General features: G+C 44.8%; 1 protein-coding gene across 12 annotated transcripts in view; it reads left to right on the top strand.

Annotated features, from left to right (window-relative positions):
* Positions 1-24,340, top strand: part of NEDD4L (NEDD4 like E3 ubiquitin protein ligase) — a 338,650-nt gene that overhangs the window by 232,088 nt on the left and 82,222 nt on the right. The window lies entirely within an intron of this gene.

The following is a 24,340-nucleotide window of genomic DNA, read 5'->3' as shown; positions in this document are numbered from 1 at the left end:
CTTTCTCCAGTTAGAAGATTGAAGTATCAGATAAACAAGCTCTTCCAGTTATGCCATGTTCCCAGTAGAGATTCAGCTTGATTGCATATAACACACATCCAGAGGTATAAAAATAAGTGTACAGACCAAAGAAAAGGCCCATAATTAGGTACCATCCCTGGGTCCAAGTATAGTTATAATGTAAAGTGTTGGCTATTTTTTTAAAGGTTTTATTTTTTATTTATTTATTCATGAGAGACACACAGAGAGAGAGGCAGAGACACAGGCAGAGGGAGAAGCAGGCTCCATGCAGGGAGCCAATGTGGGACTCGATCCTGGGTCCCCAAGATCAGGCCCTGGGCTGAAGCGGCGCTAAACCACTGAGCCCCCCAGGCTGCCCTAAAGTGTTGGCTATTCTGAGAAGTGAAACATTTCTTCTGCAGTACTGCTTAGTTCATTTGCATATTCATTTATCTCAATCAGCTATAAAGATGACCTACATTGCTGCATTGACAGGACTGCTAGATCACAGGTGAATGCTTCCCCCCAGTACATTTGACAGCAGACTGCTCATGTTTACAAAGGATCACTTTTTGCAGAAAGTAGCTCATAGCCAAGACCTTTCTCTGATAACTTGACTCTCCGGTGCATCTCCAAAGATACTGAGTGAAGGGGCAGAGGGGAGGGAGCAGCAAATGAGTAGTTTTCTGTCAGGAGATGTCTGGGAACCACCGGGTGCTCTTGGGGTGCGGGGCCAACACGAATGTCATGTCCAGGTAAGAGAACCAGCGAGCAAAAGCGTTCCATTTACTGAATTCTTAGCAGGATGATTACTAGAATCTGCTTTTTAAAGAGCTTATAAATGAAGGTTACAAATAGAAAGTGTGTTTTGCCCACAGTCTGGGAAGAGTGTGCCTCTCGAGGTGTAAGATGAGTCAGCCACACACATTCTCAAGGGCCCATTCCTTCCAGCCATGGAAGCTGCTGAGGGTGCTAGCAACTGCAGTGAGAGAAGTCTTCAGCAGTGAGGGAAGGAAGCTTCCACTTGACACCTCATCACCACCAAGTATTTATAAAGCATCTTCAGTGTCCAAGGCCTTCTGTGGATTTTACGTGTTTTAGGACTATCAGAGTTATAACATCCCGTGAAATTTGTATGTGCTGAGTATGAATATCCCTACAGTTCTTTATAGGGTTTCAAACTCTGCCTTAAATTATTTATGTACGTGTGTGTCATCTCTGCACCCAGCGTGGGGCTCAAATCAGGGCTGCAAGGTCAAGAGTCGCATACTCTACTGAGCCAGCCAGGCGCCCTTCAAATTCTACCTTAAATTAAATTCTACCTTAATTACTCTCATCAGTCTGCAGTCTTACCCCAGCACCATATACCACCGATATTCATCATTTCCTTAGTAAAACTAATAGAATTGACTTTCAGAAGCATCATTCCTTGTCTCTCAAGTACCCACGTAACAATGAAAAGTAAGATATTTAATATCCATCTGCTTGTGTTACTAAAACAAATACCCATAACTGCGAAGTCTCTACTGGTTGAACAAATATTTTAATAAATTAATATTACAAACCCTTAGATTGGCATTAGACTCTGGATACTTGGAGCCTATTACATTCTTAGCACAATCAGGCACAATAAATACTTGGATGAACGAGTAAGCAAAGAAGTGACCAGTGGGGCGAACCACTGATAGGAGTTCAGTAATCGGGAATTTCAGCAGGGACGTGCAATGACCAGATTCCTTCTGCTAATCTTATTAGCGCAAGATATTATAAAAATAGGTCTGCATTCATTGTTTGGATGATCTAAAATAGATCCAAACCAATTGTTTGGCCTTCCTAACGGCGGGACAAAATAGATCATACTTCCTGTCATCTGCACGATGCACTGCTCTTGCTGAGAGAATCTCGCTCTTGGCAAATGTGGAACAGTGACCAGCATGAAAACTTGAAGGTCACTCCAAATGTATATAAACAACATCAGCCAGGCCCAGAGCTCGTAGAGCATCTAAAAATAGATAAGTAATCCCTTATCTTGTTGCATATGAAAATAGTGTTTATATGAAGCAACATTATTAGAAATGACGTGTGGGAAAAGTATGTCTGCAGTGTCTTCTACAGTGTGGAGCGAGAAAACATGCTAGTATGACTTTGAAGCACAGGATTAGTACCCCTGGAACAGGGGCTGAAATTGTAGCCAGTTTCCCTTTGATGAAAAGAAACTGTTGATTCCTGCAGACATGTAGCATGCTGTCTTGTAGAGACTTGTCCTCTGGCCACAAAGTAGTGCCATGGGAAACCAGCTGGTGATGGTCACTGAAAAAGAGGTATACCAGCACACCGCCACCCCCCAATCTTAGCTGAAGACCCCAAAGGTTTATTACTCCTGTGACCTGCCAGCCCCAGGTCCGCAGTCATTCTAAACCACATGGTCACACAGACCCAGACCAGCAGGAGCTTGCAGAGGAGCTTTACCCAACCTCCACTCTCTGGTGACACTCGTCACCTCTCCTCAGAATGCATTGGCCAAAACTAGTCACCTACCCGACTGCCAGAAAGACCTGGGAAGCATAGCCTTCTCTGTGTCTAGAAGGAGAGAGAACTGAAAAGTGGTGGGCAACTTTTGCAGTTCATGAACAGTATTTTTATATTAGAATGAGAATATGGTGTGATAAACTCTTCACCAGAGGTTCCAGTCTTAAATGGGCCCATTTAAGTCCAATTCCACATCAATTGGCTATTTCCTGAGCCCTGAGAAAAACTGAATATGGCTAATTGCCCGCCGTACCAACTGGCACACAACAAATGGATTTGCGCCTGTGGCATACTGTTGGCCTAAGAAAGCATTCATTTTTACGTTTGGTATTTTCCAGACATAATCTGATCTATCAGTTTTTAAAACTGAAGAATGGCTGGGTACAAGTAAGTGGGGACAAAAAAATTGCCATTGATAATTGTTGATAAACAGGAATTTCCAAGGATTTTCCCCCATGCATACAGTGAACATTTGCCAGCAGCCAGGGGTGGCCAAGATAAAAAGTATTTAATTTTTCTTTCCCGCCCCTCCTACAAACCACAGCAAGCACGTGCACGCACACACCCTCTCCCTGCTTATTTAGGAAGAAAAATCCAACTTCTCCTTTCGTACACCGGACAGAGCCTTCTAAGAAGCTAGGTTGCCTAAGTTGAGTGGCCATCAGTTACCTGTGAGCCTCACGTGGGAGAAGCAACGTGAAAGAACACAGGCTTGGGGGTTCACAGGAGGCTCCGTGAGAACCTGGACTCACAGGTGCTAGTTGGTGCCTTCCAGTGTGCGCAGGAGGGACCCGTGGCTGCCCGTGGCCTCACCTGTGAAAGCCTGCAGGGAAATTAAACGGTAAGTTCTCTCTGATTTCCCTGTGGCCACCGGGACTTTGTAGGATGAGCTGACCTCGAGTGATTTCCCACACTTCATCCTCAATGCTGCCTCTCTGACTTCCCAGTGCCCTCCAGTTGGAATCCAGTTGCCTCCAGGTGTCCTGGGTCTTCTGTGCTCAGGTTCACCACGAGGTGGGCGAGCGTTTTGCTTTTGGTTCTCCTGGGTTTTCCCCTTCCCAGGAGGGGATGGGAGGAGAGGGGGCCTCCTCTCTGCTGCCTTCTCATCCTGCCACCCCATCCCCATCCCCATCCTACTTCCCTTTCCTTTCCAGGGGCTCCCTCGGCGCCTCTGTGGGCATCCCTGCCCGAGCCTCACTAGCCCTCTCTGCTGCCCTGTGGTTACTTTACTTTTGCCTTGCTCATGGGCTCTTATTACACCCGAGTGCTTAGAGGTATTTCTGTGTAAGTCCCCTTTCACATCCTTTTCTTTCTAAGCTCCTGCGAGCTTCAGTAGTTTTTGGCATTTTCTCGTACTTCATACTGTCTACTGTCATGCTTTATAATGTGACTAAATGCTCGTTTAAGTATTGAATGAATTCATTACATATGACTCTCTAGTATGAATAAGTGTAGGGAATGTTAGCTCCTTAATATTTAACATTCTTTGGATGCTTAGATTACATACTGTGTACTTAGAAAATGAATGTCTCTAAAACAGAATTCAGTCTGGAAAGTGAGATCGTTTTAATCCATAGAATTATTCATCTTAAAACACATGAATTGACACCTATGAAATTTTTTTACTCCCTTCTATGAGTTTAGCTTATAGCAGCCAAAAATAGACTAGCCTATCTTTGGGATAGGATATACCTAAAGTAATATTTTTCTCTCGAATAATTTTCCTGGGTTTATCCTATCCAGCTGGGTGATATCCAGGAATGTGAGAGGAGGGATTCAGAGGAACTGGTCAAAGGAGACAGGAAAATTTGTGCTTGACCAGCAGAATTGATTGGTGATTACCTGATGCTCAGATTTGTTTTTTGGTTGTGTGATCATTGCATCCTTGGATTCTTCATTAACTGTTGGATCATGTTTCTTAATAAAATTATTTATGAAGCTAAGATGAGAACTGGCTTGTTCTGTTCTTGGCAAAATCAGTGCCAGTGTAGTTAATGCACCAATCTAGCTGGGTTTTAATTTAAAGAACAAATTACCTCTAAAATAGTAATGAATCCCCCTTTGAAATAGCAAGAAGATGTCAACTCTTACACATGGAGTAATTATCATGTCATTAAAAAGCACAGTAATTTTAATAACCCAGGTTGTGTGCATTAAAGCTCTTCTTAAGAATATATCAGCCATGTGCTATGATCATGTAATAATAAACTTCTTTTTATTCTCTTATTTATTTAAGGTTTTAATTAACATAACCTAGTCTTTACAAAACATCTTATTGCTTTTGACTCACATATTCTCTGGTGTGTAATAATGGGTTCTTATGATTTGTTTATTTTAGATCTCCAGCTTACTCCAAGTAAAGGGAATTTTGATACTAGGAAATTTTTCTTTTTTTTAAAGATTTATTTATTTTAGAGACAGCATGTGCACAGGGGCGGGGGGCCGGGGAGAGGAGGGAGAGGAAGGAAGAGGAGAGAAGCATACTCCCCACTGAGCACAGAGCTGGCAGTGAGGACTCAGTCTCACAATCCTGAGATCATGACCTGAGCTGAAATCAAGAGCCGGACACTTAAGCAACAGAGCCACCCAGGGCCCCTAGGAAATTTTTCATATACCATTTGTCTTTAGTGATGTGAATGCCCATTTCTTTTAAAGGTTTTAGTTAAGTTCTCTCCACACCCAGTGTGGGGCTTGAACTCAAAATTCCAAGATGAGGCTCATAACCTGCATCCTCCACCGACTGAGCCGGCCTGGCACCCCAGAATGCCCATTTTATGCTGACCTTTATAACCTTATACTGATTTCTCCTGTTAGCACAGGGGAAATCTGATAATGAGTCAATATTATGGAAATGTGTGGCACACTTTCTGCTTGCTGCTTTTTCTCAAAATAAACTAAAGGATCCCCTTTCCTGTCACCTTCTGGTAATATTTTCTCAATTTAGGTAACGAAGATAATGAGAAGGCTTTCATAATCCATGGTGGGATGTCTTATTAAGACTACTGAATTTGGTTGTACTTGGAATAATTTTGGGATTTCCTTTTTTTTTAGAATAAATTGCATCTGGGCCTGAGAGGAAGCACTTTGACTGATTGGCTTCAAATTCAGTGTCTTATTTTTCAACCAAGCAGCTGTTCATACAGATTTCTTGGAAATTGGCTAAATAAAAATACAGCAGTTCTGAAATGAACGAAATAGTTGCTGTATCAAAAACCAGCAGCTGCCAGCATGTGATTTCTGTGCTGTATTTGTTTTTCCTAGACATCCTCATTGTCATATTTGATTAAATTATTGGACCAGGTAATTTCTTTTCCCAATTTTTAAGATCCAGATGAAAGCAATTTAGTGATTTCACTGTATATTTTGTCTTCCGTTTCTAACTAATGATCACCATTATTAAGTGTTACTAAAACAGCAACACAACAAAACCCACAGCAGCCACAACAAAACCCTCAGGTCTTCGAATTTCCAGTGGAACTTTATTTTAAAAATAAACCATGGTTCAAATAAAATTTAAATGCCTCAATACTCCAATCTCAAGTAGTTGTTGGCCTCAGAAACAACGATGAAGGGAGCACGGAAGCATGACAGGTGACAGCATTAGCTTCATGCTTACGTAGTAACATGGCGAAGGACAGTTGTAACAGACTTCTGTGGAAGTAGATGTACAACCAGATGGCTGTTCCTGGGCACTTGGGGCAAGCAAATAAAAATGGGGGAGAATTTTGGATGTTGAGAAAGGAAATTACTGGCACATAATATTGAGATTCTTTTCATCCTGTAGGTGTGTGTGCGTGGGGGGGGCATCATTGTTTTAAACAGACTTTTGAAAGGGTTAGCAGTGGAAAAAAGGTATTTCATCTTTGCTTGTGTCATCTTTGTGTTTCCTGGTCTACAACCACAGGTGAAAAGCATTGGGCAGGACGGGAAACTTATTGGTGCACATCTCAGCCCTGTTAATGAGTCCGTGGTCAAATGATGTTGGGGCCAACCTCCACATGGTCTCCTGACCTCTCTTGCAGGATCTGGGTTTGGCACATGAATAGCGTTATTATTTGGGCCCAGCGGTGGGGGGTGTGCCCAGAATAAAAGTTTGTATATAACCTCACAACATTGTTAGTCGGGAAATTCTTTTTTTTTTTTTTAAGATTTATTTATTTATTCTTTATAAAGAGAGAGGGAGAGACACAGGCAGAGAGAGAAGCAGGCTCCTCCTTGCAGGGAGCCTGATGTGGGACTCGATCCCCGGACCCAGGGTCATGCCCTGAGCCAAAGGCAGATGCTCAACCGCTGAGCCACCCAGGCGTCCCTTGGGAAATTCTTTAAGAATAGGATTCTGCAGGCTGGATTCACAGCAGGAGGATTGTGGTCAGTTGATCCAAGGGCAAGGCCTCTCCTAGGCCTTCAGCTCTTTTCCTCCTAAACAGGTCTTTGGGTTGGCCTTTGTCCGCGTATGCGTTTTCTGTGGCTGCCTTAACCATTTACTGCAAACCTGGCTTAATGCAGGAGGTTACTCTGTCCCCATTCTCGAGGTCAGAAGTTCAGAATCATCATCACTGGGCTGAAGAGGGGATGTCAGCAGGCCTGCGCTCCCCCGGAGGCTCTTGTGAGAACCCGCCGCCTGCCTCCTCTGGCTTCCCCCACTGCCAGCATTCCCCACCTTGTGGCTACGTCGCTCTGGTCATGTTGCCACCCCCTCTGCTGTGTCAGATGTCCCTCAGCATTTCTCTTGTAAGGACACTTGTGATTCCATTTCAGGCCTACCTTGATAATCTGGGGTAATCTCCCCACCCCAACATCCTTAATTTAGTCACATCTGTAAAAACCTTTTCCCATATAAGGTGACATATGCAGGTTCCAGGGATTAGGACCTGATATGTTGCAGGCCATTTTTTTTTTCCCAGCTTGCTACACCCCATTTTTGACAACTGGGACGGCTCACAGAGCCAAAGAGTTCAGATTCTATCCTCCGGGGGTCATTTTACTCTGCAATTAAACTGAGTGATTATTGAGAACATACTATGTGTTGGTGCTGTTGCTAAGATACAAAGACACACAAAACGAGGCCTGCCCAAGGTTGTGATTTTGCTGAAAGAGAAGACCTGTACATGTAAAATGAGTCCTACAAACAAGGTCACGTCGGATCCTCAGAACCAGAATGTGGCACCGACAGCGATTGTTTGAGTCCCCAAGCCCGCACGCTTGGCACGAACCCGTCCTGTGCGCCGGAACATCTGACCCCGGGAAAATTGAGATAATCGAGACAATCGGCTCCAGCCCACACCTTGACCATTTCCCATCCCATTGTTTTTCCTGCCTCTGGGTCTTTTCCCAGGAGCTGCCTTTTGCAAGCAGACCTTCCTGTGTGTATTCTTCTTTCCTGTTGCATTCCATGGTGCATTGTCTATTCTTTGGCTTCTCTTTATCCAGTAAAAGCGGTTCAGATTCTTGAAGGTGGATAATTCATTCTGTGCTAACAAGCAACAGTAGAATCACCTCTGTGAATCCGTGATGGAGAATAAGAATAAAATCAAGGAATCTTAAATTTATAGTAGAATTCATCTATTACAATGCCCTGTTACATCATTTGGGGTCATTTGAATTTATTCTGGCTCAATTCACCTGCATGAACATTACCTATCTTAGTGAAAACTATGGAAATAACCCAATAAAAAGAAAAAGAGCGATTTTTTTTTCTGAATGTATTTAAAGGGCACCCAAATTCCTCTGTGTTGCAAATGGCATGACATTGGTAAGAATTCATGGATGCATGATGTTCAGTTTATCTCTGGGACCCTGGTCATCTTAACTAAATGTGCAGTGACAGCTTGGAAAGATGAGCTAAGCCTGAGTTTGAATGCTGGGTCTGGTGCTACCTGGACGTGGCCCTGCTTATGGGTGACTGGAGCAGGCTACCTAACTTTTCTAAACTATAATTTGCTCATTCTTAAAATAGAGCTAATAATGGTACCTGCCTGGGGCTTTTTGGGATGATTAAAATGAGCTAATGCATGTAAGGTGTTTAGACCACTGCCCTAAAGTTTTTTTTTTTCCTTCTCCCCTTTTGTCTTTAAAAAAAAGAAAAAAAATCAGTTTACTGGCTCTGCTGACCACATTGCCCCAAGTAATCAAATACTGTCCTGTCTGGTCCCACCCGACAAGCACATGATGACAAATTCAACATTTCTTGGGATACCATTTCATCTTGGATATAAACCAAGCTTCTAAGTTATATTTTCTATGACAATGTGTCCCCATAATTTTCATCTCCAAGACTTCTTGAATTGCAGCATAGCATGTTTCTTCCCGTAAAACTCAAAATTAAATAAATAAATGGTTAAGTTGTGAATCGTAGCTAATAACGATTTGTGCCATAGCTGAGGATTACATAGCTCCTACATTTAATGATGACAGTTGCCTTCTAATACTTAACCTTTAACCAGATCACTTGAATGTTTGCATATGCTTTTGCTTCTCAACTATAATGTGTGGATGTGTGCGTGCACACGTACACACATCTCTGTGAGAGGGTTGGAGAAAGCATGTGGTTGAACACAGTTTGATCTAGTTTGACCAGTAGGTGTTCTGGAGTTGATTCTTATTAAATTCTTATTAAAATTCTCACTTGAATTGCAAAGAGAAAGAAGATTCCTTCCACACTAAGCCACTCACACAGGAGACACGATTAGGGAAAGTATTATCCAAGTGCCTACACCAAATGCCGTCTTGGGTCTAAAGACCCCTTTGCAGGGAGAGGGGCAGAGATCGAGTTTCACTGAAACAAATAACTGTGATAGATCTCTTGGCTAGTTAGACACAGAGAGAGACGAGAGAGAGAGAGAGAGATGTACACATTTACTGATCAGTGCGTAAAAAGAAAAATGGAATATGTACTAATGAATCAAAAACATTTTTCCATACCGTTGTATAAGTTCAATGAATTTTGGGTTCTTTTTTAAAATTTAACTCCGAAGCTAGTCTCCCATCACTGTGGCTTTGAAATGCCCTAAATTATTTTCTGTGGGTGGGTAGACACCCATTTAACCACCCATTGGCAACTTTACAGCTAGGTCCTGAAGCAGATGTAATTAGGTTGTATTTCATAAATCAGTAGATAAGCACAGTCGCCTCCCCCTGCACTGGCCCCTTATAAAGATACATCAGGATTAGCAAAGTGGAGAGTTTTGAAAAAACTCTGCTGTTGATAAGATTCTAAGAATCACATGGTTAACTCTTCACGGTCTTCTTCAAGATGGCATCCAAAGTGAGGCTCAGATTTGTAATTCTCAAAATGCAGTTGGTTCATTTATGATCTGCTGCCACATGTCCTACGTACTAGTTCCTGAAGGGACAGGTAAAGATATGTTAGTGTCTGGGTAAGATTTTTATCCAGCAAAAAAATGAAGAGAGGAGAGAATTGAGAGTTTTAGTTTGAATATGGGCAGCCAAGCCTGTGTGACTTTCACATTGTCCATACATGTCGTGTAGGGGTTCAGACCTTGGCTTGGCCACTGACTACCTGTCTGACTTTGGGCAAATTGCTGAGGCTTTCTTTGCTCTTGTTTGCTCGTCTGTAACCTGGATTATAGAAGGATTAAGGGAGATGAGTCGTGTGAAACACTTAGAATGTGCTGGGTAGGGTGTGAGTGTATGCTAATTGTTGTTGATTTCTGGCTGAAAATGAATCGTGTCATGTAGACATTTAGGGAGGTTGACTACCTCCAGTTTATGTAGAAGATTTTACTGCACTTTGTACCCTTGAGAAATGTATTTCGGTTGAATCCTGCCTTCCATGTGATGCTTCTGATAAAGCTCCTGTCCTTTCCCCACAGAAGTGTTAGTCTCACAACCACTTCTCCATGTTGTTATCCCCACTTTACAGATGAGGAAACCGAGGCTCAGATGAGTGGGTTTTGATCAATGGGAAGGAATTGTGTGGCAGTGTAACTCTATTTTCATGTATCTTTTTTGTATACACCTTTGTTCGGTTTAGGGCCGTGAACACGTGCACCAGCTCCTAAGGACAGTCTCTAGTTTGTGACTCTGGTGTTCCTTCGGGGAAGTTCTATGTAGGATGACAATCTACTTGTCACGAATCTCCTTTACTCAATGTCTTGTGCTTGGTTTATTTGTACTGTTTTCACAGTTCTAGTGATAGTGCGTTGGATTATATACATTGTCACACACACACACCCCCCTTTGAGGTGCTCACAGCAGTGGTGGGTATGTTCCAGGTCAGCACCCCGGAATAGTTCTGTCAGGGTCCCTGCAGGTGGGGGGGCAGCCTGTGCTTTTCAGGCTGATGAATGGAAATCACAAGGTAAAAACATGATGAGTACCATGAAACCATAGTTTGACTTAAAGGTTTTTACAGGAAAATCATGACTCTTGTGTTAAGCCCATGGAAGTGTCATGGAGTTGAATGAATTCTTGTTAACATTCAGGATGCCCACAGACTGTGCCCTGTCCCCAAATCCAGCTCTGGAGGAGACCCACCTCTGCTGCCAGCTGTGGCCCCCAGGCCCTACCGTCCCTGCAGTGACCTCCAGAGCCTGCCCTTGTGCACTTGGGGCAGAGGTGGCAGTGTGATGATGTCAGTGGGGACTTGTCACGTGTGCTCAGGCGGGGGGGGGGGGGGGGGGGATGGGATTAGCTAAGGAGCTCGGTGTGGTGGGCAAGCGAGACTGATGTCCCTGGATTAGTGCTGCTTCGTGCCGAGTTACTTCACAGGCTTTGTTGGCTTGCTACCGTCTGCCTTGGGATGACTGCCTGTGTTACAGTTTTCTACAGGATTGTAGGGTTAACATTCCAACCATCCAACATATACGTGTAAATGGACTCTTGGGTGTAACTTCTTTATAAGTTGAAGAGCCTCACAACAGATCAACTTTTTATTTTAAAGATTCCTTATTCATTTGTTTTATGGGCAGCTCAGGTGGCTCGGCGGTTTGGCGCCGCCTTCGGCCCAGGGCCTGATCCTGGAGACCCAGGATCGAGTCCCACGTCAGGCTCTCTGCATGGAGCCTGCTTCTCCCTCTGCCTCTCTCTCTCTGTCTGTGTCTCTCATGAATAAATAAATAAAATCTTAAAAAAAAAAAAAAACTTTAAAAAAAAAAAAAGATTCCTTATTCATTTGTTTTAGAGAGAGTAAGCATGTACAAGTGGGGAGAGAGGTAGAGAGGAGGAGGAGGAGGAGAGAGAGAGAGGTCGAGAAAGAGAGAACTGAAATAGATTCGGTGCTGAGTGGCGGAGCCTCACACGGGGCTCGATCTCACAACCAGGAGATCATGACCTGAGCTGGAACCAGGGGTTGGGCAGTTGACTGATTGAGCCACCAGGTGCCCCACAGATGAACTTTTTGAAAAACAGGCAGAGGCATGTCTGAGCTTGGACCAAGCTTTGGTCCTTCTTTGGTCTTCATCTTGTCCTTAACATTACATTTCATTTCATGTATTTATTTTTTTAAGGGATGATTTTTTTTAAATAGTCCATTCTGTTTCTAAAGCTCTTTCGTCTGTTTTGCCCTCACAGGATAGAACACGGTTTCTCAAACCATATGTGCTAAACTCTTGGCAATACAAGTAAAGGTTTTTTCCTTGACTGATGGAGCCTCCAACTTTTCTGAAAATAGCTGTTTGCTTTCCAGTTGGCCAGGATTGGCAGGGACTTCACTTCTCCTACTTTTCAACCCTCAGTTTAAAATATTCATTAATGGGGCACCTGGGTGGCTGAGTTGGTGAAGCATCTGCCTTTGGCTCAGGTCACGATCTCAGGGTCCTGGGATCCAGCCCCACGTCGGGCTCCCTGCTCAGCGGGGAGCCTACTTCTCCCTCTCCTCCCGCTCATGTTCTCTCTTCACTGTGTCACTATCTTTGTCTCTTTAATAAGTAAATCTTTTTAAAAATAAAAATATTCACTAATAATAGAAGCGTCATAACATTCAGTGATACCTTGCCCAAGATTTCCACATACACTTTTTGAGGTGTCTGCTTATGGAATAGGAGGTACAGGTGGTCACAGCCCTATTTTCCCCTTGAGGACCCTGGTCCAGGAAAGGCCTAGTGCCCAAAGTCCTCCAGCCCTGAAGTTAGTCCCTGAACCAGGGAGACACCCAGCAGTCTGACCCCCAGATCTCTGGGGGTTCCCTTCACTGGTGCTTCATAGCCACACCTGGAATTGAGAAGACAAACTTCTAGACTATGTTCTTCTCACGGACCTTACCGCCCTCTTCATCGAGTTGTTGATGCAGGGCAGACAGTGTCCCCACCATTGGGTTTCAAGGCCAGGACCAGGGTGGCCCCACGGAGGCACGCGGGCTCAGAACTTAAGTTGACACCACCATCAGCATTGGGAAGCCCTGCTCTCGAGGCCAGACTGGTTACTTCCTACTTCTGGTGGGCCTCACAAGCGACCAATGGATGGTAGTCCCTGTATTCTTAGAAAAAGTCACAACTTCCACTCCTAGGTTTACCTTTGTTTTGAGGCATCAGTAAAGACTGAAACTCTGGTACCTACTATGCTAGTTCTGCCTTCAGTGGTTTGATTGTTCAATACCTGGTGTGGCATCGAAGGGAGATTTTTCTCCTGTGATTTTTTTTTTTAATGTTTTATTTATGTGAGAGGAAGAGAGAGCACACAAGTTGGGGGTTGGGGAAAGCAGAGGTTAGAGAAAGGAGCAGGGAGCCTGACATGGGTTCGATCCCACGACCCAGAGATCTTGACCTGGCAGGTGCTTAACTGACGGAGCCACCCAGGCGCCCTTCCCCTGTGAGTTTTATCTGATGTACGTGTTCTCTCTCTCTCTCTCTCTCTCTCTCTCTCATTCTCTCTCATTCTCTCTCATTCCTGGGCCTCCCGGCTTCAACACCAGCCCCCTGTGCACTCCCAGTTATGGCCCTATACAGCTACTTGTTCTGGGAAGGTTTTTGGCTCAGAGCTTCAGTTCCTTCCTGAGTGATAACTGCATAGCTTTTGCTGTTGTTTTTAAACAGCTCAGGCAGGCGGGGCGCTCAGCCCCAGTCTCAGCTTCTCAGGATTTTCCTGGCAGCCACACAGTGAATGAACTGTCACACTCTCTGCTCTTCCCATTAATTAGGAAATAGTCTGGTGCATGTAGCTTGGCTTGCAGACCTCTCTTTAAAAAAAAAAAAAAAAAAAAAAAACTCTGGAAGGTGGAAGGGAAACCAGCTGAAGGAGAAGAACATAACTTTCTTCAGATAAGGGATTGAGCTGTTCCATTCCCCATGTGGAGTGATTAGCCCCTAAGAAATGATGCAATATTATAGAAACAAATATTATAGAAACAAACAATATTATATAAAAGTGTTGGAGTCACACTCTGGTTCAACTCTCTGCCACTTTCTTGTTATAGAAAGTTCTAGTTAGTGAAGCTCTCTGGTGCTTTAAGAGAGTGGGAGTTTAAAAAAAAAAAAAAATCACCAGCAGATTACCAGAACTTTCTTCACAGAATTGCCCAAAGGTGGCATGAACACCTTACAGAGCATAGGGGAAAGTAGGAGACTTGGACAGTGCTTCTCAACTGGATCCGTCCACCACCCCCTCACCTAGACACCCCCCAGATACATTTGATGACAATGTTTGGAGATATCACTTGGTTATCAGGGCTGAGGGAGGGGGATTGCTACTACTTGTAGGTAAACTAAAAACTCTAAAAAACATAAAATAGCCTCCCAACAAGGAATTATTTAGCCTCCAAATGCCAGTGGTGCTGAGACTGAGAATCCTTGGGTTAGGAATAACACTTATTAAATTTAATTGTCCCACTTAATATCCAGTCACTCTGCAAGATGAAGTTATTTTCATCCTCATTTTACAAATGAGAAGATTGGCCTTTGGTGATGATTAAGAAATTTGCCTTTGGTTATTCAGCTACTTCTAGATAGATCTGGCATTTTAATAGTAGGCGTATATGCATCCAAAGCCTGTGCCCTTTCTACCGGTCTCAGTAGTGAGCACCCCACTCCATCAGGGATGGTCAGAACCAGACAGGGTGAGCAATCACTTGAGAGGGATGGATAGAGATTCTAGTCTCAGATGTTTGCACTTTGGAGGTCCCTCCTGAGAATTCCTTTCTCTGATTCGGTTTTGAAGTAGGATTTATCTTTTTAGCCCCAGAAGTAGAGCAGCAGGCAGGGAGTCCTTGGCCACAACCAGTGAAATCCCTCTGCTTTGTGCACCTGTGAGTTTCATTCTTATTAATATCTCAGCAGTATCAGACCAGAGGGCTAGGGTTCCAAACAGGGGCAGCCAAAATGCATCCCCCTCTCCCATCTCAGCCACATCCTAGGCCCAGCCAGGCAGTTCTTTTACCAACATGCGTAAATGGATCCAGCTAGTTCTCCTTTGGGAGGACAGTAGAAGCACAAATGAGGGGAGATGGGGAGGACAGTCAGGGGAAACTATTTTATGCTTTTAGAGATTGCAGCTTAATGTCCAATTGCTGATGAGGATAATTCAGCTCACAGGTAGAAATTTGCAAGTAATCAACAGTTTCTCTTGTGAACAACGACTGAGAGGTTGACTCTGTAGTTGTCAACCCTGGCCACAGATAAGAATAAGCTGGAGAGGGTTGTTTGTTTGTTTGTTTGTTTCATTTTTTTTTTTTTAAGGGAGTGCGTGGGGCAGAGGGAGAATCTTAAGCAGACTCCCCACCTTGGAAGTTTTCCTCTCCACTCTATTTCTTACCAGCATTGTTTATAGAAAGGAGGTGATTCTTGCTTTCAATTTTTGTTTTCGTTTTTACTTTAATTGCTATCTGAAAATCCTGTACCCCAGAAGAGGAAACTTAAAATACTTAATAAGTTTTGAGCAAAACTTTTTAATGACAGCCTAGTTAGTGGCTTGACGCTATGATAGATTGTATACTTTAAACTCTGGTCTCCGGACATTTTTGCTTAGTGAACCCTGTGGAAGAATTTGGAAGAACTGTGTGTCACACATTTAAAAAATTATTTTTCTCATACTTTTTTTTTGACACCTGTAATTTATCAGTAGCTCCATAAGTTATTATTTTAGTAGTTGCAAAAAACGTAGTTTCTTGTGTATGGATAATTGGAAAAATTTGGAGTTTGTCATTTTGTAATTGTAGACGTGGCTCATTTTATGGGAAATGTCTGCCTTAAAATTAACAAAATTATTCCTTATTGTTTAAAACAGTCAGCTATATAAAGCTTATTTCCTGTCAATAAAAATCTGACTTCATTTTAAAAATCAAATAGGAAAATTGGGTGGATGAATGGTAAATATGCAAGACATTGCCATTCCATGAGCCTATCCCCCAGGCAGTGGTGCAATAATATGTCTCTCTGGATGCTTGGGTGGCTCAGTGGTTGAGTGTCTGCCTTCAGCTCAGGGCATGATCCTGGGATCCAGGATCAAGTCTCACATTGGGCTCCCTGCGGGGAACCTGCTTCTCCCTCTGCCTGTGTCTCTGCCTTTCTCTCTCTCTGTCTCTCATGAGTAAATAAATAAATCTTTCTTTAAAAAATGTCTCTCTCATGTTCTCTCCACTCTGCTCCCTCTGAGGCTGTGCATTTTTCAAAGCCTCCCCTTCATTCTGTGCTTTTTATACCCAGCTAAATGCACACTGGCGAGCTTCAGAATGGGTGAGACGTACACCTTTCTTTGGAAAGCTGGAGTGGAGGAGGGTTGTGATTTAGGTAAGAGCACGTGGGAAAGGAAAAACAGCAAGACAGACACTGTTCTCAGATCAGGTTTAGGGAAGAGAACATATGGAAGAATGGAGAAAATTATTTCTTGAAAACCACCCATGCCCAAGTTCCCGGAAAGTCTTTGTATATCCCCGGAGGTGTGCATACTCCAGTTTAAAGAGCTCCACTTTGAAAGATATGGGAGGGTGAGGGTAAGGGGGTGGTTAGTAAGAATAAAAATCATTCAGCTCCATGTCATTTCCCTTTCAAACTTATACTTATTTCATGTTTTATTACAGTACAAATGACAGAGGAAGATAGCAAGAATATGCACATGACAAAGCCCAGATTATGTTCCTTAGAAATTTGCAGGTTGCAAGAACTGACTCTGGTAGATGTAAGATGTAACCCTGAAGAGATGTGGAGTTAGAGACCCAGCATAGCAAAACTAGTATTTTCTGAAGGGAAGGAGGGGAAACCAGTTCAGGGTTTTCCCTAAGACCCGGTGTATGAAGTTACAGGCTCTACAATGTGGTGGTAAGAGCGTGGACTCTGGAGCCAGACTATCTGGGTTCACATTCTGGCTACTACTTACAAGCCAGCTCACTTAACCTTGGGCAAGTTTCTAAACCTGCGAACAACAGTTTCCGGCACATGAGAGGTGAGCTACACAGCTTATTATTTGCAATTTTGAAGTTCTTTACCAAATTGTGGCTGGAGCTCTTCCCTCAGCGAAACTTTGATGGGGTCTGCTGGCCAGAGATGTGAATGCGGCCAGAGTATGGCCAGTGCTGAAAAGAGACTAACCAGGATCTACCTGGGATGCCAAAGCTCACTCCAAGGCTGTTTTCTTTTTTTTTTTTTTTTTAATTTATTTTTTATTGGTGTTCAATTTACTAACATACAGAATAACCCCCAGTGCCCGTCACCCATTCACTCCCACCCCCCGCTCTCCTCCCCTTCTACCACCCCTAGTTCGTTTCCCAGAGTTCGCAGTCTTTACGTTCTGTCTCCCTTTCTGATATTTCCCACACATTTCTTCTCTCTTCCCTTATATTCTCCAAGGCTGTTTTCATGGAACCTTTATGGAAAGTCCATCAGTGTCCTTGTGTAAACTGTAGAGCTCTAGGTCACAGTCCTCCCCCATCAAAATTCCAAGAATGAGACCACACTGAGTTATACGTAGTCTCCTGTTGCCTGAGTACAGTATTCCACACATCCAAACCCTTGGCTGGCCAGGCACAGAGATCTATGAGGAAGAGTTTTCAGCAGGATCCATGCTAATGAAATCAAACGTTGTACTTCTGGTTACTTAGGTTCCCTTTTCCCCAATATCCCAATCATTCCTTGACCTGCTCTGCTTGCTAAAGGCGGATGTCGTGAATTTCTTTAGGTTACTCAGGTCTGTTCTTTGATAGCTAACTTCAGAGAGAATCCAAAAGTATTCTCACTTTTTTTTTCATTTATGCATATAATCTATTATTTAAATTACTTGCCCCAAATTTTGATTTTAAAACTTCTCCAGAGAAGAAATAAGATACTTATCTTAGAATTATTCTGCAATCTTGAGAAATTAAAACAGGGATCCCCAGGTGGCTCAGTGGTTAAGCTCCTGCTTTCAGCCCGGGGTATGAACCTGGAGACCCGGGATCGAGTCCCATATCAGGCTCCCTGCAGGGGAGGGACCTGCTTCTCCCCTCTGCCTATGTCTCTGCCTCTCTCTCTGTGTCTCTCATGAATAAATAATCTTAAAAAAAAAAAAGTTGTAGGATAAAACCAGAAACACAGCATTTTAAGAAACCATCAGTGTCATTCATATGACTGGGCAGCTTTGCAGCAGGTGTAGCAGATAAATGTGATGCTGGGCTGTGTCCCAGACCCTGTGGGGTCGGGGGGTGATGGGCCATGGCCTCTTCATTCCCCCAAAGAGACGAATGAGGCCATGGTGTGTTCTCCTAGGTCTGTGTTACTAAGCTTGTCTGGACTGACTGAAGGGGAAGACTTCTCTTTGCAAACAGGAACATAGAGGAGATGAACCTCAGGGTGACCCACAGTGTGGCACTCTGCAGGCAGCCCACTGCCTGGATGGCACGGCGGCCTGGCCGCACCACCTCCCTTCCTCGGCCCTTTGCTGCTGCTCCTCGTGCATTTGCTCTGTGTCACTATCAAGTCAGCGACAGCGCTGTCAGTGTTGCGGCTTCGTCCACAGTAACGCCGGCTCGCAAGTGGCCCTGATGGGCACTGTCGTGGGGACTCGGCATCCGGGATCTCGCCTGTCCCCTCGTCACACAGCGACGAAGGCACGTCCAGGAGCAGGACGCTCCCGAACGAGCCCAGGGCGTGGTCCAGACCCTTGGCCCGGCCCTGCTTGTCGCCCTGCTTCAGATCCCATCCCCTTAGCCCCGGGCAGACTGGGTCCCTCCCCTCCAGGAGGTCCCGTGGTCCTGGTTCTGTGTGCCCCAAGTACGTGGTGGCGGCTGGGCCGTGGGGTGCCCGCATCCCAGAGCTGCAGGTACATGGGCCCCCTGGAGACGTGCGTGGTCCAGATCGAGGGGTGCTGCGGGCCACGCGTGCACACCCATCTCCAGGGCTTCGTGAAATGAATGAGTGTAAGACACTTCAGTAATGACCTTTATGTCCGTCACACATTATGATGACATTTTAGTTGTACTGGGACAACTACACTGCATCATTAGAAATAATGTTAACTGATTTTTTTTTTTTTTTTTTTTTACTTTTACCTGCGACTGCTAGAGTTCTTTCTCTTTTCTTTTTTTTTTTTTTTTAAACATTTTATTTATTCATGAGAGACACAGAGGCAGACACACAGGCAGAGGGAGAAGCAGGTTCGCCACAGGGAACCCGATGTGGGACTCGATCCCAGGACCCTGGGATCACGACCTGAGCTGAAGACAGACGCTCAACCACTAAGCCCTCCGGGCGCCCCCAAATTTTTCAAGTTCTCTGTGCAGCTCACATTATCTTTCTGTTGTACAGGTTTGGTTAGTTTCTCTCCCAGGGGGACCTTGTCTCTGACCCTTTAGGGATGTCCCATTTTGTGTGTCCAGCACCCACAGTTCTTTCCCAGTCTTTCTACCTCTAGAGTTGATTGGACCCTAAATTCAGATCAAGTGCGCCTCCTGCAATAAGCTGTGATTTCTGTGGCCCTCCTTTGACCCGTGCTCTGGAGTATGCTTATGTTTGGAGCAGGAAGCGGATGGATTGTTCTTGAGCCACCTCCGCCCACTGAGGAAAGAGGGGACATTGAGCACGTCTCATCTGCTCCTGTGATGATCGGGTACCTGCAGCAGCTGGGAGGCCCTTGGAGCCTGCACACGGGTGCCTTCCCACAGCTGTTTGAACTGGGCGAGCTCTGCTCCTGGGTTGAAGCCAGTCTGCTCTTGCGGGGCCACTTCAGGCTTTGCCAGCACAGTGGTTCTTTGCTCTATTTACCCCCTTCTGTTTTGCACTCTGAATTTTGAGCAAAGTGTCCTTTAAAATGGCTCATCGTCACGATCACACATTCCTCCAGCATGATTAAGCTCTGTGCGTCTTCCCAGTGTGCTTTTACAGGAGCCTCTAAAGGTCCTGTGGGTTTGCCCTGACATCTTGTTGACATGGAAGTCTTGTTTGTTGTCGTAAATAAGAGCCAGCGTCTCCAGGACACACCTTGCTCTGTTCTAGCGAACAGGAGGTCTCGTCCCTCAACTCAAAAAACTAAATGGCGGTGGGGCTGGCAACATGAAAGTCTTATGTGTTTTACGGAAAAGTTTGAGTTGTGTTTGGTTGGACGTTCTGGTGCCAGTCGAGTGAATTTTGGCAAGAGCGTGTGCATTCAGACAGCACTTCATTGTTGCATCTTTTCATCTGTGGTAGACTGGTCCTGGAATATTTGATGAAGGTAAGTTTGGCGACATATTTGGAGCAATTGACCTCGAAAGCCAGAGGCACCAGGTGGGGGACATTAGATTTTGCAGTGCATGGTGCCGGGGAGGCCAGACCCGCCCTCTCCTTGTGGGTCACAGCCGTTCTGTCCGCGTGGCCGAGGCCGACGCGTGGGACAAGGGAAGCAAGACAGTGCTGCCGGCCTCGTGCGTGCGATGGCGAAGCCGGCCTCGTGCCCTAGTGGGGAACGAGATGGCACCTGCAGCGCAACGTGAATTAACATTCCAGTGACTCTCCAGATCCTAAGCTGTAGGGTTGGGGTATTTATAACATTTTGCCTAAAAGCTTCTGTAAAAGGTTCTCAAGCCATTCATTATTCAGATCATTCAGAGTGCATACTTCCCAAGTCACCCTAAAAATAGAACCCGTTTCCCCCATCAGCTCCGTCCCGGTGCTGGGGCGCGGGCCACGTGCTCTGAAGGAAGCAGCAGACGGGGAAGTCACATTTCATCATTTCGTGGGAAAGCAAAGGGGTTTTTTTCTGGCTCAGTGTTAGAGCTGTGATGTGTACCTTAGCTTGTAATAGACAAAAATCCAGGCCTGCTGTATCTCTACTCCTAAATTCTTTTTCCGCAGCTTATGTTCTGACTCCTCTGTATGTCTCTTCCATTTGTCTTAAGAAATTCTAAATATAATCTTCTTGAAAGTCACTACTTAATGGTTTCTAGGATAAAACCCCAGGCGATCGATCGGTAGTACCGGATGGTTTCCACTTAATGTAGTTGAGAGGCTTTTAAACTTTTGATCGTGACGCAAAAAGAAATTTAGATCATAACTTAATACACGTTCTCACATGTATATGACAGAAAGTTTTCTTGAATCACTGCATTCATGTGAGGCCCTGGCGTTTGTGAAAAATGCTTCTCATGAGCTGCCAGTGGAATTGGAACTCGTGTTTAAAAATCAGTCCCCAGGGCACCTGGGTGGCGCATTTGGTTAAGGATCTGACTCTTGGTTTCAGCTCAGGTCGTGATCTCAGGGTCCTGAGATCGAGCCCCACGGCAGGCTCTATGCTCAGCAGGGAGTCTGCTTGAGATTTTTCTCTCCCTCTACCCCTCTCCATTCTCTTTCTCTCTCTCTCATCAATACATCTTTAAAAGAAAAAAATCACTGCCCAGCCATACCAGCGCACACCCCTTACTTGCTTCTGGTGCTTTTCTCCCCACGTGGTCTCTGCTCCCCTTCTGCTTTGATGTGACACGCAGAGTCCTAGCCCTGTTCTCCCCACAACCTCTGTGCTACTCCTCACGTCACATCCTTCGAGGACAGTTCTAACCTAAAGATCAAAAATCTCCTTTGTTTCTTAGATGGATGTGTTCTCTGAGAAATCGAGTCTCATTTATTTTGTGAGGGCAGCGGAGCCTGGCACCCACTTGGGCACTTGGGTGCTGGCCGGAGCTGCCAGCGCTCACCCAGGGAAGCCGGGGAGAAGCCCGAGGGCCGTCCTGGGGTTTCACCGGAGCTTCGGGTTCCAGTGACTCACCGTGGTGGCACGATACTTCTCCATGGCGATGTCACACGCTTGTCCCTTTGCTTCTTATTTAAATGGGAATAGTTATTTTGAAGGGGGGAAGGGCAACCTTTGATACAGTTAATCATCTCTTAGCAAGCTCCCAGTAATGGAATGGAAGTTTCTGCTTTGCCTTATCTGACACATTTCAGGGCCTCCGTTTTGCCTTGTCATTATGTTGGAAAGTAATTTGGTGGCTTGTCAGAAGGGAACACTTACATCTGTGTCACTAACCTGCGTATCTTCGGCCTCCGAAAGAGTGGACACTAAGTAAGGCTGAAACTGACAGCAGTTACCCCCGAAGCACCAGAGATGCCAGTATTCACTGGATGAGCTGAAACTGGTTTTTGTAGGCTCTTCTAGTTAACATGATGCTTGATGGAAATAATTACATAATACAAATTATAAAAATTGGTTTGATTAATGTATTTTCATGACACTGGTGTAACGTCAGGACGTTGTGGTGGCCTCACACACTGTCCGTGACCCAGATGTCCTCGAGATGCTCCTGCTTCTCGTGTTGGCGTAAAGGCCACTAGTAGGCTCTCTGACCCCCTACTAGAGATCTTCTGTGGCACCAAAGACGTGTTTTGAAATTGGTACGTTGGTATGTTGTCATTAAGCTAAATACTTTATATTGCCTGAAGTTTCTATAGTTCTGGCAACAGTGGGATGGTTACCAATATGTTCCATGTTGTGAAATGTTGGTTTAAGCCAATTTCTTGTGACCGTGGGCTGTTCCATACTCGATCCCTATTTTTTTTTTTTTTTTTTTTTTTTACAACCTGGTTTTTTATTACAATCACACTTGATGCAAACCAGAGAAAGCCTTCGGTTTGCCTTATGGGTGAGGTTGCTTCGTCTTCGGCTATTTTAACAACTGTGTGTGCATTTGAGTGAGAAAGCCTGTCAATGTCCAAATGAAGCTGCTGAGCTTGACCGCAAGTGCCCCGGGTTTCCAGTTACTGCTGTGTTTGAGGAAAGCAGAGGCCCAAGAGGAGATACTGTCACAGAGAACGCCCCAAAACGGACATTTCAGTAGGACCCCACCATGTCTCGTCAAAGTGCCATCATCAGAGTCTTAGTACAGACCCACACTGTATTGAACCAGGGTCCCAGCTAGAAACCTAGGGCTGGTGCATCGCTGTGTTTCCCTGCCACTTACTAAGATGCAGGACGGAGTACTAGTTGAGAGCCTGGACTCTGAAACCGGTCTGATCAGATAGGAACCTTGAAGAGGTCACACCCCTGTCTGGGCTCTAGGTTCCCTGTCTGTGAAATGGGCATCATATTAATGCCCACCTCCTACTGTTGCTGTGAGGATTAGGTGTGGCCTGAGCATACCACCTGCTTTGCTACCATAGCCCTTAGTGGCAGGTGCCTGCACCAAATTGAAGGCACTTGACCAGTTCACAACTCTCATGACCTCTCCCCAGCAAAACAGCATGGGCCTGTTAGGTGTTTTGTGAATGTTTATTAAGATGCACTTATGCTAATGATGGGAGGTAGCCTTTCAGAGATGGGAGGGTGTGAGACCCCTTCAGGTGAGCACACCTTCGGTTGTTTGCATCTGTGTCCTCCTCCTTCACTGGTAGCAGAGGGGCCGGGGGCAAGTGGCAGTAGCACCACTCACATCAGGTAGATGTCCAACTTAATGGTCGGTAGTCAACACACTTCTGGTTTTTGATAGTAGAGTCAACTAACATTCCCGCTGGCTTTGTAATTAAACCAGTCAACCAAAGAGCAGAAATGTCCCCCTGTCTCTTTAGACATCAACGATGCCTGCCTTCCCTGGACCTTCTGCTGACAGCTGCTTTTGTTCAGATCTACGGCATTAACAGGCACCCGTAGGTTTGCACTAGATGGGGTCTCTCCATGGTGGGTTTTAGCAGATATAGCCAAGAAAATCAAAGGAAGGAGAAATCCCATCGTAAGGATTGGGGCTAGGCTCATGCTTCACATACATCCGACCAGTGGTAGATGATATCTTACTCTCCTTCATGCATCATTTAGAGGAATAGGTAGCTTTCTAGTTAATCAAATTTTTTTTAACTACCTAAAAGGAAGTCTTGAGCTTGCAGCAAAGCATTTCAATGAATCTTTCATATTTACCAGCTGCTGCTTTTTACAAGCAAGAAAGAGAAGCTTTTCAAGTACATTTAAAAAGTAGTTTCTGTAAATTTAGAGAGTTCCTCGGTAAACCAGGGAAGGGTGAAAATAAGAGCCCAGGATTTGGGATTAGTAGTTTGGATTCTCTCTTGGGCTTTTCCTCAGGCTAGCTGTGGAACAGGTCGGATTACACCCAAAAGAATTTTTGAGGCATTTTGAATATGGTAGAAGCAATTACATGTTTTTATATGACGGTAACAGACTTACACCCTGGGGTCACCTAAATGTCAGAAGCTATGACACGAGCACCTCTACAGCAGGACATCGAGACAGCAAGACCTATCGGACACCCTGTGGTCCAGGCTCGGTGACTCCTAAACCTAAATTATGACTTCCAGATGACTCCCAGAGTCTGAAAAGGGGGCTTGTGAGCTCTCCAAGTGAATCTCCTCTAGGTCTCAAGTCAGAAAGATGGATGCTGTGGGATAGGACAGAGACAGGGGGAAGAAGAGCAGTATGTCCAGAAATGAACCAGCAGACTAATCCATGAACTTGGATTCAAAAGTAGTGTACTTGG

Source organism: Canis aureus, chromosome 1 (genome assembly GCF_053574225.1).
Source record: "Canis aureus isolate CA01 chromosome 1, VMU_Caureus_v.1.0, whole genome shotgun sequence".
Classification (NCBI taxonomy): domain Eukaryota; kingdom Metazoa; phylum Chordata; class Mammalia; order Carnivora; family Canidae; genus Canis; species Canis aureus.
Note: the sequence above shows the minus strand (reverse complement) of the source record. Positions and strands in the feature narration are given on the sequence as shown.